General features: G+C 40.1%; 1 pseudogene; it reads right to left on the bottom strand.

The window, feature by feature from the left end:
- The window catches only part of LOC120854145, a 41,733-nt pseudogene extending 26,842 nt beyond the window's left edge, over positions 1 to 14,891 (bottom strand).
- Positions 14,892 to 16,774: the final 1,883 nt, after the last annotated feature.

The following is a 16,774-nucleotide window of genomic DNA, read 5'->3' as shown; positions in this document are numbered from 1 at the left end:
GGTTGGAATGAGCAAAGTAACCTGCTGTACAGGTCTGTACAGCTAGAAGACTAAGAAGCATCACCTCAAAAATGTTCCTGCTTGAGAACAAAGAGCTAATATTTTTCTTGATGCAAAAAAAGTGGATATCACATTAAAAACAGAGTGGAGATGGCTTATAGCTGACAATTCTAGATCCTCATGTAGGGCTACTGAAGAAATCACTGTGTGTATTGAGAGGGTTTGACCCCTGGATCAGAAAGATCCCCTGGAGAAGGAAATGACAACCCACTCCAGTAGTCTTGCCTGGGAAATCCCATGGACAGAGCCTGGTGGGCTACATACAGTCCATTGGGTCACAAAAGAGTCGGAAATGACTTAGCAGTTAACAACTGAGCTGTCAGGGACTGCTCATGCTTTGCAAAATTAAAAAAAAAATATTAGTTGTTTCTGCTAGTGGGCCATATAGGAGAAAATTTCTTTAAAATCATACCATCATTGGTTTTAAACAAAGGTTATAATAATAGTTCCTACACCTCAGAATTGGGGGGAAGGTTAAATGATATGATACCTGCCGTGGGCTTTCCATAGTGCACAGAAGAATGGGAGAACTTGATAAATGGCACTGGATGCTACCCCTGCTAGGAGGGCACAAGTGGCAGAGTTTGGTGGCTAGAGAAGGTATTTGTTGTTTAGTTGCTAAGTCATGTCGGACCCTTTGGACTGCAGCCCGAATATTGGAGTGGTTTCCAGGAGATCTTCTCCAGGAGATCTTCCCGATCCAGGGATCAGACCCATCTCTCCTGAACTGGTAGGTAGATTCTTTACTGCTGAGCCATCAGGGAAACCCCATAGAGAAAATATAGCGTGGATTTGAAATCCAGCTTATCACTGAGTGCTAAGTACCAGTGGGCAATTGCTTAACCTTTCTGTGCTTCTGTTTCTTTACCTGTTGAAGGTGGATAGGTATCGTTATCTGCCTTACAGGGGAGTTTGAGAAGTGCGTGAGTGAATACACACAAAGCATATGCGATAGTGATGGGACCACAGTAAGGGCCAAACTAAATATGAGCTCTTAGCAGCAGCAATTGTAGTGCAAAACCATTTATATCTGTCTGAAAAGCACAGGGTTAACCATACGTTTTCATTAAATTGACCTTTTTAGATAATAATTTATGGTAGTTTACAGATTTGTCTTGCTGAAATTTGTTGTTTTGTCTATAGAGGACTCACAGATTCTATATTATTATTCTAATATTAACTAACTGTTCTGGCAAATATTACTGAACCACCTTCTGACCTACTTTTGGGACTTCAGAGGTATTATTTAGGATTACATTTTTTTCCAAGGAAACAGTTCAATAACTCTTTATTATCTCTTCCCCTCTGGGATCTTGGTGGTGTGGTAGAAGGCAATATTGATTATTTACTTACTGTTTTTACATTTTCTTTCATTTATGGGGAAACAGATGGATTGCTTGCAGGCAACACCAACCTTAGGAGCTAAGGGCACACTTTAGGGGTTTTGGTGGGGTTTTTTTTGACATTAAACTGGTCAGAAAACTAAAGCAGGGCTTAGAGAAACATTTTTTGAGGCAATTCTATCACTCGCTTTTCTCCCTTTACCTCCCTTCAAAAAATAAATAAAAATCTGTAGCTAAACTCTACATTAAGTCACCACAACATACAATTAAAGAATGTCAAAAAGTGTGAAACAGTAGTTCTGTCTTTCTAGTAAACATAGCGTTCTTGATGGACCTGGGAGAGTTACTTGAATCTGTCCATTGCTGGGGAATCTGGAGAGGAAAGAGGTCAGGAGAGATGATTGTGATAAAGAGAATTCCAGGCAGAGAGGCTCTCAGACTCCCATAGCAGAGAGAAGGGGGTGGTCTCCCCCAGACCAGAAGAGCAGTTTGAGCACTTTGATGACACTAGGTGTGGCATGAAAGAACTATAAGATCTGAAATACTAGCTTTGCAAAAAGGCGTGGGCACCCATCACCACATCTGGACACTGAGTCTCCAATGTGGATTTTCCCAGACGTACTGAAGGTAGCCAGGCACTAGCCCATTTAACATAGTATAACTTAACAGCAACATAAGAAGATTGGCGTGTGGGCCTCTGAGTCATAAATAATTTTAATTCCAATCATTCATTCATTTGTGAATATTCACTGAGGGACTGCTATGAGCTGGGCACCATTATTGATCCTAGATACAGAGTGGGAAGCAACAGAGACAAGATTCCTGCCCTCATGGAGCCTACAGTCTAGTGGGATAAGACAGATAATAAATATGCAAATGAATTAATGCACCAGATACTTTCAGAGGGTGATATGGGCCACAAAGGGGTGCTTGATGAGAGGGACTATGGCTGGGGTGTTGAAAATCCTTCCTGAGCATTTTGGGGAAGAAGCCATCCATCCACATGTAGACCTGGAAGCAGAATATTCTAGACTGAGGGATCAGCACATGTAAAGAACACGAGGCAAAAGTGAGCCAGTGTGGCTGGAGGGAGTGAAAGGAGGTGCAGCACAAGAGGCAGGCAGGAGCAAGCCACTCAGGGTTGGGTGGGCCTTGGTGAGGGGTGTAGATTTGATTCTAAGTATGGTAAGAAGCCACTAGGGCTTTAAGCAGGGGCGTGCCACCGAATGATACACATCTTAACAAAGTTGTCTCTGACTGCTGTGGGCAGAGGGCAAGAGTGGAGGCTCTGCTCCCTGTTGGGAGGTGGTGCGCATTACGAGATGGTGATTTCCCGGGCGAGAGTGGTCTCAGTGGAGAGGGAGGGAATTAGATGGATTTGGGATCGATTTTGGAGATAAACCCACAGGACTTGATCAGCTGGGAGGAAGAGGGAGAGAAGAGTCAGGGGAGATGTCTTGGTTTTCGTAGAGTCCATGATGTTGACAGGTACTGAGGATAGATGACAGAGGAGAGTGGGAACAAAGAGATTTTGAAGGGAGACAAAGAGTTCCATATTAGCCAGGTCAAGTTTAAGATGTACATAAACAACCCAGTGTAGAGGTCAAATTGGAAGCTGGGGAACTTCCCTGGTGGTCCAGTGGCTGTGACATTTTCTTCCAATGTGCAGGGTGTGGGTTTCTTCCCTGGTCAGGGAGCTAGGGGTCCCATATGCCTTGTGGCCAAAAAACTGGTACATGAAACAGAAGCAATATTGTAACAGATTCACTAAAGACTTTAGAAATGGTCCATATAAAAAAATCTAAAAAACATTAACAAATCTGAAGTTGGATATTTGAACTTGAAACTCAATGAAGAGGTCAGAGATAAGGATAGCACTTTGGGAGGCATGGCTGAATTGTTGGTATTTAAAGCCAGGAAAGTGGGTGAAGTCCCCTGAGGACCATCGGCTTTTGAACAAGCAATCTCTAAATCAAACTAAAACACGACTCCTGAAACATTTCATGTTCATCTCAGTCATTGTTTTACTTTGAGACTCTCAAGCAAATACTCTTACATTACTAATGCTATTAAAATATATATTTTATTGGGTATTTTTACATCCTCCGTTACTATCATTGGAACTCCTTTGCTTCAAGTCTTGACTGGTTTCTCTGTCTCTAGTTCTGTGTCTGTATCTTTGGACTCTAGACAAAGGCAGTCAATGCTCCATAATTCCCTTAGGCCTTAGCCTTAATGAGGACTCAGAAGAAGCATCTAAAGAGTTACACAATAATTTATTTGAGCATGAGCAGGAAGTGCCATATTTAGATAATTCTCTTTCCACAGCATCATTATCTCAGAATGCTTCTGCTGACAGCCTTAGAGATAATAGCACTGAATATGTAAACAATGAAACAATACACATGATAATGAGGGAGACTCAGAAAATACAGTAGTAATGAAAAAATAACAAGACAGCGATTCTAATATTGTAAATACACAAGTTTGTATTAGTGACATATTATCTCTGTAATGCCAAGCTGAAGTAATTTAGAAGCCAATGTAACAACTGCTGATCAACATAGAAGGTGTCAATCCAGTGCCAGTTAATACATTTAGAGAATTAGGCAGACTCTGAATAGTTAGGAGTGTATGTGAATCTGGACCGAGCAGGTTGCTGTTAAGTAGGGGAGTGCTGAAGCCACACAGCACTTGACATCGAGAATGGTTCTAGGCAGGAGCACACAGGAAATCAGAGACAGAAAAATACCTTATCGAAACCCAATGACTTTTTGAATTATGATTTTCTCTGGGTATATGCCCAGTAGTGGGATTTCTGGGTCATATGGTAGTTCTGTTTTTAGTTTTGTACGGAATCTCCATACTGTTTTCCATAATGGCTGTATCAATTTACATGCCCACCAACAGGGTAAGAGTGTTCCCTTTTCTCTGGACGCTCTCCAGCATTTATCGTTTGTAGATTTTTTAATGATGGCCATTATGACTTGAGTGAGGTGATACTCATTGTAGTTTTGGTTTGCATTTCTCTAATAATTAGTGATGTTAGGCATCTTTGGCCATCTGTATGTCTTTGGAGAAATGTCCTTAGGTCTTCAGCCCAGTTTTTGACTTGGTTGTTTGCTATTTTGATATTAAACTGCATGTGCTATTTTCTGTTTTTGGAGATTAATCCTTTGTCAATTGCTTCATTTGCAAATATCTTCTCCCAATCTGAGGGTTTTCTTTTCATCTTGCTTTGAAAACTGTAAATCAAAAAGATCCATGTACCCCAACGTTCATTGCAGTACTAATTACAATAACCCGGCTATGGAAGCAACCTAAATTTCCATCAACAGAGGAATGGATAAAGAAGACATGATACATATATACAATGGAATATTACTCAGCCATAAAAAGGTATGAAATTATGTCATTTTCAGAGATGTGGATGGATCTAGAGACTGTCATACAGAGTAAAGTAAGTCAGAAAGAGGAAAACAAATATTGTATATTAACACATAGATATGGACTCTAGTAAAATGGTAGAGATGATCCTATTTACAAAGCAGAATTAGAGACACAGACATAGAGAACAAACATATGGCTACTAAAGGGGAAGGGGGCAGTGGGATGAACTGCTCACTTGGGGGATTGGGACTGACATATATACATCACTATGTATAAAATAGGTAACTAATGAGAACCTACTGTATAGCATGGGCAACTCTACTTGGTGCTCTGTGGTGACCTAAAAGGGAAATCTGTAAAAGAAGAGATATATGTATACATAGTGGAGGTGATGGAATTCCAATTGAGATGTTTCAAATCCTGAAAGATGATGCTGTGAAAGTGCTGCACTCAATATGCCAGCAAATTTGGAAAACTCAGCAGTGGCCACAGGACTGGAAAACGTCAGTTTTCATTCCAATTCCAAAGGAAGGCAATGCCAAAGAATGCTCAAACTACCGCACAATTGCACTCATCTCACATGCTAGTAAAGTAATGCTCAAAATTCTCCAAGCCAGGCTACAGCAATATGTGAACCGTGAACTAACTCCCTGACGTTCAAGCTGGTTTTAGAAAAGGCAGAGGAACCAGAGATCAAATTGCCAACAGCCACAAGAGAGTTCCAGAAAAACATCTATTTTTGCTTTATTGACTATGCCAAAGCTTTTGACTGTGTGGATCACAATAAACTGTGGACAATTCTGAAAGAGATGGGAATACCAGACCACCTGACCTGCCTCTTGAGAAATCTGTATGCAGGTCAGGAAGCAACAGTTCGAACTGGACATGGAACAACAGACTGGTTCCAAATAGGAAAAGGAGTATGTCAAGGCTGTATATTGTCACCCTGCTTATTTAACTTCTATGCAGAGTACATCATGAGAAACGCTGGACCGGAAGAAACACAAGCTGGAATCAAGATTGCTGGGAGAAATATCAATAACCTCAGATATACAGATGACACCACCCTTATGGCAGAAAGTGAAGAGGAACTAAAAAGCCTCTTGATGAAAGTGAAAGAGGAGAGTGAAAAAGTTGGCCTAAAGCTCAACATTCAGTAAACGAAGATCATGTCATCTGGTCCCATCACTTCATGGGAAATAATGGGGAAACAGTGGAAACAGTGTCAGATTTTATTTTTTGGGGCTCCAAAATCACTGCAGATGGAGATTGCAGTCATGAAATTAAAAGGCGCTTACTCCTTGGAAGAAAAGTTATGAGCAACGTAGATAGCATATTCAAAAGCAGAGACATTACTTTGCCAACAAAGGTCCGTCTAGTCAAGGCCATGGTTTTTCCTGTGGTCATGTATGGATGTGAGAGTTGGACTGTGAAGAAGGCTGAGTGCCGAAGAACTGATGCTTTTGAACTGTGGTGTTGGAGAAGACTCTTGAGAGTCCCTTGGACTGCAAGGAGATCCAACCAGTCCATTCTGAAGGAGATCGGCCCTGGGATTTCTTTGGAAGGAATGATGCTAAAGCTGAAACTCCAGTACTTTGCCCACCTCATGCAAAGAGTTGACTCATTGGAAAAAACTCTGATGCTGGGAGGGATTGGGGGCAGGAGGAGGGGGGAACGACCGAGGATGAGATGGCTGGATGGCATCACGGACTTGATGGACGTGAGTCTGAGTGAACTCCGGGAGACGGTGATGAACAGGGAGGCCTGGCGTGCTGCAATTCATGGGGTCTCAAAGAGTAGGACACGACTGAGCGACTGAACTGAACTGAACTGGTAGCTCAGCTGGTAAAGAATCTGCCTACAATTCAGGAGACCTCAGTTTGATCCCTTGGAGAAGGGGTATGCTACCCACCCCAATATTCCTGGGCTTTCCTGGTGGCTCAGATGGTAAAGAATCCGCCTCCAATGTGGGAGACCTGGGTTCAATCCCTGGGTTGAGAAGATCCCCTGGAGGAGGGCATGCAACCCACTCCAGTATTCTTCCCTGGAAAACTTCATGGACTATATAGTCCGTGGGGCTGCAGAGAGTGGGACACAGCTGAGTGACTAAGTGTTGGACAGAGCACAGCACCATACTATATGTACAGTGCTCTATGCTAGATGTGCAGCACAGTATACCATATGTATACATATAGCTGATTCACCTTGCTCTATAGCAGAAAGCAACACAGCAGTGTGAGGTGACCATATTCCAAAAAGAAAAGGGGGGCAGGCGGTGACTTGGCTATATATGCAATAAACATACAAAACGTCATTGCAACCACTTTGTTAGCAGGCTAAAATGGTGCAGGTGCTAAGTTGCTTCAGTCTGTGCCTAGCTCTTTGCAACCTTTTGGACTGCAGCCTGCCGGATTCCTCTGTCCATGGGATTCTCTAGGCAAGAATCCTGGAGTGGGTTGCCATGTCCTCTTCCAGGGGGTCTTCCCAGCGCAGGGATCAAACCCGTGCCTCTTACTTCTCCTACGTTGGCAGGTGAGTTCTTTACCACTAGTGCCACCTGGAAAGCTGAAATCTGTGCCATAAATAGGAAAAGACTTCCTTATTCTTCATCCTTACTCTTCAAACATGCTCCATTGGATCTCATTTTCCCTACCCCTTGTTTGCCTCACAGGCAAAATTCATGATTTTCCATATTATCACAGTCATATTTTAATTAATGAAGATTCGTATTGAGTGCTAAAAGTTTTGGTGTTGTCTAAAATCAGAATTTCAATCTCATGTTCATTCCACAGCTTCTCTTTTCCTGTTGGCTTAGGCTTGACCTCCCTAAGGCACATCTTGTTTTTTCTTGTTTCCTACTTTTCACTTCAAACCCAGTTATATCATACCTGGGTCTTCCAGGGTCAGCAGAAGAGAAGGTAGCCTAAAGGAAGTCTTGGCTTGCTTGGAGCTGTTGGAATTCAGCATTGCTGCCTTTTGAGGCAGAGGTCCAGATGTTAGATCCTTTGTGGGACATGAAAGAATTTGAGAGGTTTAGGAGGGTCATTTTTATTTAAAATATGTTTATTTCTGCTTAAAATTCTTGCACTAGTCTCTTTCTTTGTGTTAACAATGTACATATTATTCTTTCAAAATGCAGCAAAGTAAGATTACAGATGGAAAAGGCAATGGCACCCCACTCCAGTACTCTTGCCTGGAAAATCCCGTGGACATAGAAGCCTGGTGGGCTGCAGTCCATGGGGTCGCTAAGAGTCGGGCACGACGGAGTGACTTACTTTCACTTTTCACTTTCATGCATTGGAGAAGGAAATGGCAACCCACTCCAGTGTTCTTGCCTGGAGAATCCCAGGGATGGAGGAGCCTAGTGGGCTGCTGTCTATGGGGTCGCACAGAGTCGGACATGACTGAAGCGACTTAGCAGCAGCAGCAGCAGCAAGATTACAGATAACAAAGCAAAATTCTGTCTTTCCCGTGTGTGTGTGTGCGCTCAGTTGCTAAGTTGTGTCTGACTCTTTGGGATGCCATGGGCTACAGCTGGCTAGGCCCCACTGTCCATGGGATTCTCCAGGAAAGAATACTGGAGTGGGTTGCGATGCCCTCCTCCAGGGGGTCTTCCTGACCCAGGAATTGAGCCCATGTCTCCCAAGTCTCCTGCACTGGCAGGTGTATTCTTTATCACTGAGCAGTCAAGGAAGCCCCCTGTCTTTCCTACCACTGTGTTAAATAAGTCTGTTGTGTTAGTCACTCAGCTGTGTCCCACTCTTTGCGATCCCACTAACTGTTACTTCCAGGCTCCTTTGTCCAAGCAGAAATACTGGAATGGGTTGCCATTCTCTTCTCCAGGGGATCTTCGCCTAGGATCAAACCTAGGCCTTCTGCCTTGCAGGCAGTTTCTTTGCTGTCTGAGCCACCAAGGAAGCCCATTATCTAAGTTTACTGTAGTAATATTTTTATAGTGTCCAGCACAGTGCCTGGCAAAAAATGGACACCTTAGCACATGTTTATTGAGGAAATGCATAAATGAATCATTATATCCATTTGTGTGAATAAATAGCCTGAGGTGACCTATGGAAGCTGATCTGGAAAGGACTACTTCAGGGGGAAGCTGAGCTAACATGTTCCTCTGAAACTAGAAGTAAATCAAAGGCCTCTGGAGGACCAGAAGTTGGGGAAAATATGCAAGAGGGAGGTGTGAGCTTCCAAGGACAACTCTGCCAGTTTGGGGTTGTTCTGCTTGTATTTGCCTCTGGCTATTCTGAACATGCAAATGTTGATCAACATATTTATTCTACCATGAGTAGAATAGTAGTTTGAGACCTTTGGTAAAATAGAACACTTTAAAAACAGTTGTGTTATTTTTCCTTCCAAACAAAAGTTAAGTCTGGTCTCAGTTTTAATGGGGCTTCCCAGGTGGTGCTAGTGGTAAAGAACCCTCCTGCCGATGAAGGGGACATAAGAGATGTGGGCTCCATTCCTGGATTGGGAAGATCCCCCAGAGGAAGACATGGCAATTCAGTATTCTTGGCTGGAGAATCCGATGGACAGAGGAGCCTGATAGGCTCCAGTCCATAGGGTTGGACAGAGTCAGACATGACTGAAGCAACATAGCATGCCGGCACGCAAGCTCAGTCTTGATTGGGGTGTTGTTGGCATCTAGCCACCCAGCCATTTGGGAGTCACTCAGTAGAAACTCTGTGTATCATCATAGATGATAGAAATAGAACTCTTGGCCGAGCATCCAGATACCACTTAGGATCATTTGGAAGCTTTTGTTTCATTTAGTATGTGAGGCCCTTTGCTATATATTAAAAACAAAGCACCATAAGTATTTTACCCTTTTTTTGGCTTTACCTGTATTCTGTCTTTCCATGTTATCTTCCATCTTACAATTTCTTACAATGAGATTCTTTGGATAACTGGAGTACATTGAAAATGCAATACTGTGAAAATTTCTAGTAATCTAATGTTTTAACGAGGTTATCCAAGATTATTCTAACCAGTCAATGTTTAGACCAAGTTTTTTAATGAGAATCATAAGAATTAAATCAATGTATAGGAGCCAGGCAGAGATACATAAGATTGTTTTACTTTTGATATATTCTTATTTACTTAAGAGCTATGTTCTGAAATTAGTGTTTAATTATGCTTAATAATTAATGTAAAAAGTTTTTTTCACTGATATGTATAGTTGTACCATGGGGAAGATTTTAATATCTGATCATAAATGATAATTTAGTGATTAAAAAACTGAGTTAAATATCTCTGTGTTAACTATAAACATAGATTTGATTTTCTATTTCATGTCATGCCTCTTAAAGTTTGTGAATGATATATTGGTACAACTTCATATTTTGCTAGCATAGACTTACCTTAGTCCATGTGTGCATTACCAGCTTTAAATTATTCAAGTGCAATAAAATAAACACATGTTCAACGTTGACTATAACAAAAGATTTTCTTTGAAAATGAGAAAGGACTTTAATATTTCTTAGGTATCAGAATTGTCTTGTGGATGTCCTTTATATTTGTATTGGCAAAGCACAAATGTGTTGGTAACAGACACTGATAGGTGCTATTACTACCTATTACTATAGTGAATGAAATGTTGAACTAGTTGAAATATATCCAGAAAGTTAATATTGTAATGTGCTGAGTTAAAACAAAAATATTTTTTAAATTGTCAAAAAAATTTTTTAAACTTGTCAGTTATCCTTGACAGCTGCTGCTGCTGCTGCTGCTAAGTCACTTCAGTCATGTCCGACCCTTGACAGCTACAAGGACTATTTGAATGAGATATAATGCTATAGCTCTAAGTTACTAGATGCTTTTTACCATGCTGCTACTGCTGCTAAGTCGCTTCAGTCGTGTCCGACCCTGTGCGACCCCATAGATGGCAGCCCACCAGGCTCCCCCGTTCCTGGGATTCTCCAGGCAAGAACACTGGAGTGGGTTGCCATTTCCTTCTCCAATGCATGAAAGTGAAAAGTGAGAGTGAATTCGCTCAGTCGTGTCCGACTCTTAGCGACCCCATGGACTACAGCCTACCAGGCTCCTCCATCCATGGGATTTTCCAGGCAAGAGTACTGGAGTGGGGTGGCATTGCCTTCTCTGGTTTTACCATGCTGGCAAAAGGTAAAATACTAAAGGAGTATTTAATTTGTGTACCTGTGGGTTAATGAATGATTTCTAAGTAACAGGCTTTTTGTGGAGGGAAGAAAATCAAAGGAAGGAGATGAAAATTTTAAAAAGATGGGCAGGTAGCTTTTTCATCTGTGCTTGCCTCTTATTAGCTATGTGCACCTGGTAATTCTGAGGATTTCCCCAGTGGCTCAGTGGTAAAAATCCACCTACAATGCAGGAGACGCAGGGCGTGCAAGTTCTATCCTTCGTTTGGGAAGATCCCCTGGAGGAGGGCATGGCAACCCACTCCAGTATCCTTGCCTGGAGAACCCATGGACAGAGGGGCTTGCCTGGCTACAGTCCACAGGGTTGCAAAGAGTCAGACATGACTGAAGCAACTGAGCACGCACGTGAATGCACCTGTAATTTATCATTCTCTTGGGTCTTCCACAACTTTATAAAAGAGAAAACAATTCTTTCATTTGTGGAGACTAAGTAAAATAATGTGTATAAAGTAAGTTGCTTAATGCCTGCAGCCATAGTTTTGACACAATAAATGGTAATTCTTTTCCTCCTTTTTTTAAAAAAAGGCTGTTAAAACGAGACTGTCCAAATGGAATCATAAAATTATAGAATTATAGAGATGTGTTGCTCACTTAGAAATTGCCTAATGAAATTTTTTTAATTTTGAGATGCAAAATAGGATTTGGGGACCAGTAATGTTCTTTAAGAAAAAAGAGAAAGCTGTTTTGATTTTTTAAAGTTTATATTTAAAAGATCACTTCTAATATAATGCTTTAACAGTTCTGGAAAATGGCCATTTTACAAAATAAATAATTTTAGTATCCTTGCTGATAGTCATAGAATTCTAATGTGAGAATTGAGAGTTAGATGAAGTTTATGAATTATTCAACTCTATTCTTGAGGCTCAGAAAGACAGGATGACTTGTCCAGTTTCACAATGGTACTTTATTTGGGGAACATAAGCCCAGAGTAGTGAAAGGTGGAAAGAGGACAGGGAAATAACATACAAGACAATAAACAATGAAATGCAATCATTTTAATGTGTCAGTCACTACATCCACAAGTTACCTAGTGGGGATATTTGCTTGGCATATAGGATTTTCCTGAAGACTTGCAAAGAACTGCACCTTGGAGCAATCCAAGATTAGAGGAAGAGGAGAAATTTATCTACTTAGTTTCATTTCATTTTCGTTTCCCAGTGGTGACATTTACTCCACAGGAAGCTCACACTCTCATATATCCAGGTAATTTATCTAGCACCTTGGTGTCCTTTCAACAAGCCAGATCCCTAAGATGTAGCTCTTCATCTAGTCATAAAGGAGCTATTAGGCATGGGCAACATGCTGACCAGGAAAAAGAAGAAATGAGGGCAGTCAAGGGAATCTGCAAAGAAAAAAAGATTTTTACCTGATACACATGCATTAGCAGGTTGAATCCTTAAAACAGTCTTAGTATATAGTGTTATTGCTCGTTGCTGTACCTAATGGCAGTCAGCACATGTTGGTCCATCTAAATGATTAAATGAATGGGTAAATGAAACTCTGTTTCCTCTTTCCCAAATCAAGATACTTCCCATTATATTACAGCCTCCAAAGTCAGGTGGAATCTTGCATTTGTATTTTGTCAAACTCTGACATGACAGCTGAAGAAATGATTCAGTCACATTTACATGCCTGGTCTGTTTGTCTTAAACCTGTAGAACTTGAGTCTGAAGTTCAAATACCTTCAGGAACCAGTCACATAATATAAATGAATAAATCAATATAAAGCAATAGACTGTGGACAGTACAAATGCCACCTAATGTCATTTAAATTTTAGCTAAATAAAACAGGTTTGAGGCTAAGGTAGGCTCTCACTAATCTGCTCTTCACTTTGCATTAATTTCTCCTCTTACTAATACTTTAGTACAAAAATCAGATGCCTATATACCAGACAGAAATTGTTTTTATGATAAATAATTAATATCACATGCTATTAACACTGAATTAGTATATGCAATCTCCAAAATCTCCTTTTCTAAAATGTTCCAAAGTCTTATTTAGGACATATACTGACATTCCTGTGAAACCTCTTTGCATTCTCACTGGACTTTGTCAGCACAGTCTTGGAGCTTGGGACTTAACATATTACCACTAAGAGGTGTTGGTATGCATATTAGGAATATGTAATGACTCTTAATAGCATTAACTTATTACCTCAGAATGCTCAGTCATACTCATGCAGGTTTGCACTGGCATACACGTGCTCATAATTATGGAAGGGATATTTCTTTACCCTGGTATCTGGGCTTCTCTGATAAGTGGTTATGCAGCTGGCATTCAGTGCAAATTGGAGTTTGCTGGCTTCTGATATCCGTACATGCACTAATCAGCAGATTACTCGTGTGGAGGCTGCCCATCTCTAACGCTATGCTGTCACATTTAGAATAAATAATAGAGTCTTGCTTTGAATTTATAAAATACTGAACTGTCTAGTTCAGACTCATAAAGTATAGCTTGGTGAATATGGTTTCCCTGTGTTAAAAAATAATTACTGGACCTTGTAAAATCTAGAAAATGAACACTATCATTTCATTATAACAGTGATTACAGCTGAACAAAATTTGTCATAAAGTGTTTATAGGAACTAAAATACAGAAAAATTATTAATATAATGTGGTCCCTCTGGTCTGGACTAATGAAACCCTTTCTGAAAATGCTAAATATCCCCCATTAACAACTAAGGAATTAAGTTTAAAATATCTTTTCAGACTTATTTTAAGCTACTAAGGCTTCATTAAAAAAAGTGTCATTAACTCAGACTGATGACTTTAGTAGTATTCATTGATGATGAATGAAGAACTGTTGACAAAAAAGCAACAGGTTTCTGAATAAATGATAACACTGAGAGCAAAATTTTAGTAAATACAACTGAAGAATTATTTGGTGAAATTCTAAATAAGCTGAGAGATCAAAACAGTTAGATTTCAGGATAAATATTAATAAAAATATGCACTACAAATTGGGTCAGAACAGTGATAAACTCTAGACTGACTTTGTTAAAATAATCCTCATAATGGCTCAGCATGGAAATTTTTCTCCTTAGATGAGAAAACTGAGATTCGTAGATGCTGTTATTTACTCAGCTAATAAATGGTCAATTTATACCTTTATCTGCTGGACTCCTGAGTGTTTTCTTTATCACTATCCATAATCATTAGACTGTTTTGGTGGCAAGTTGAGAACAAAGTTGGGTTAACAGAGAAATGTGAAGCAAGGATCTTGAAGAGCACAGGGTTTTTCAGACCACTGTTTACATGCTGCAGCTTAATGCTAAATGAAAACATGCTTTCAAATCTTTTTTTTATAAAAATAACTCTTGAGTTTTCAATGAGGCTCTTCTAAAACAATTTAGCTAAAACCAGAAAGTTGTTCAACACAAGTGAAGGCAGATGTTGAATTTACAATGCTGAGACACCTGTAAAACACACATATGTACTAGCAGATGTCAACTTTATCCTTAAGAACCAGTTTCTTTATTTTTTGGCAGCTCAATAACTTTATTGGACAATCAACAGTTACTTCTCATTCACATTAACTAAAGATTTTTGAAGGTGATGATGGGCTCTAGGTAACCAACGTGTAGGGCTTGTTTGTGGAATCTTTGTCTTCATTACATTTTCCACACAACTGCACGCAGATCTGGTATGGGACACTCCTTATTCCTGTGGCCTAGATGCGTTTGTTGAACCTGGTGTTGATGCTCACATCCAGTCTTCCCATCTCCTTCATGGCAAATTTCCAGATTTCTTTGAGTGTCCTAGCGGCACACTTCTTGAAACCCACTCCATGGATGCACTTGTAAATATTGATAGTGTATTTTCTGATCACCACCTGGTTGATGGTGGACCAGCACTGCTTCTTCTCACCACCCTTCCTTGCAGGAGCCATCCTGCAGGGCTGGATTTGGATGACAAGATCCACTTTTTAACCTTTTAGGAAAGAGATTCAGTTTCTATGAGTGGCCTTCTAATAAATTACCATCATGTAGCAACCATGTTTACTTTTAGTATCTCCAACTACTAAGGGACAGTTCCCCCTACTCTGGTTTCAATATCATTTAAATAGATAGTGTCACTCTAGATTATTAACACATTTATGCTGGTGATTATAAATTTAAATATACATGTGCCAGATAAAGAAAAACAGGTAGAGGTTTGTGGGAAAACTTTTTTAGACAACATGTAGTCTTAATACTTTTGGGATCATCCTATTGGGTGAGTTTTGAATAGTAAAAGAGAGAAATTAGTATTTTCTGAAATGTGGAATTTTCAATGCTGCGTGTATTCAGATACCAAGGCAGATGGTCATTACCAAAAACTACCGTTAGCTTTGATCGTGCAGCTCATCTTTGTGTCTTGGCTATATTTGTTCTCTGTGCTCCATAACAAAATTATTGCACACTCAGTAGTTTAAAACAACATCCATTTATTAGCTCAGGGTCTCTTATGTCGGAAGCTCAGAATGGCAAAGCTGAGGGTTCTCACAAGGCCAAAATCAAGATATTGGGGGAACTGAGTTCTTGTTCAGAGACTCTCCTTCTAAGCTTATTTTGTTGGCAGAATTAAGCTACCTGTGACTATTTGGCCCAAAGTCCCCACTGCCTTGCAAGTTGTCAGTTGAGAGCTATTTCTAGAGGATGCTTTCAGTCCTTTGCACGTGGCCACCTTTCAGCTTCAAACCAGAAACCTTGGTTCAACTTCTCATCCCTGATATCCACCTCACTTTCTCCTTTGCTACTCTCTGCTCTCAAGAGAAAACTCTGCTTTTAAAGGGATCATGTGATAAGGTTAGGTCTGCTTAGGTAATTTGACTTTCATTTTGACTGTGTGTGTGTATGTGTTCTCGGTCATCTCCAACTCTTTGTGACCGTGTGGACTGTAGCCCACGAGGCTCCTCTGTCCTTGGAGTTTTCCAGGCAAAATTACTGGAGTGGGTTGCCGTTTCTTTCTCCAAGGAATCTTACCAACCCAGGTATTAACCAAAGTCAATTTAGTGGTAATCTTAATCTGCAAAAGTCCCTTTTGCCATTTTATCAGAGTTATTCAGAAATGAATAGGATACTGAATCCAAACATGGACCAAAGCCACTTGAAACTTTGGTCCACCCCCTACCCTATCTAGCTCAAATGTTATCAGGAACCCAGTGGTCAGTTTTGAGCAGTGGTAGTGTAGAAAGGATCAGAAAAGGTTAACCAAAGGTGAACTCAATCTAATTAACAATCTGCTCAGCCAAAACTCAACTCGTCTTTTGAAAAAATAAATAAATAAACTAAACTAAATCATCATCTATGTGCTCTAATTGCCAAAGACAGGAAAGGGCTTAAATTCTCTAGAAAATAAACAAAATAAAGCCCTCCCCAATCATATCTTAAGCCTCTATTATTTCTTTATTCACAATGCTTGGAATTCACTTATAATATATGAAACATACAAAGAAACAGAAACAAGTGACCCAAAATCAGAAGTAGTCAGTAAGAGCAGACCCACAGCAATTGGGAGTCGCAGAAGAAAAAGAAAGTCATGTAAAGTACATTTCAATAAATAATAGTGTTTTTTTTTTAAATTTAATTAAAAATATTGACCCACAAGTATCAGAAGCTCATTAAATGCTTTTCATCAGATGAGCACCTTACACCATACACACAGAGGCACATGACTGTCAATCTGCTGAAATCCAAAACAATAGAGAAAAATACTGAAAGCAGCAAGAGAATAAGCACACAGTACATATACGGGAACAATGATATCAATTTTGCCTAATTTGTTATCAGAAACAATGGAAGCCAGAAGATAATG

This window comes from Oryx dammah, unplaced genomic scaffold (assembly GCF_014754425.2).
Source record: "Oryx dammah isolate SB20612 unplaced genomic scaffold, SCBI_Odam_1.1 HiC_scaffold_27, whole genome shotgun sequence".
NCBI classification, from domain to species: domain Eukaryota; kingdom Metazoa; phylum Chordata; class Mammalia; order Artiodactyla; family Bovidae; genus Oryx; species Oryx dammah.
This window is presented reverse-complemented; position numbering and strand designations above follow the sequence as displayed.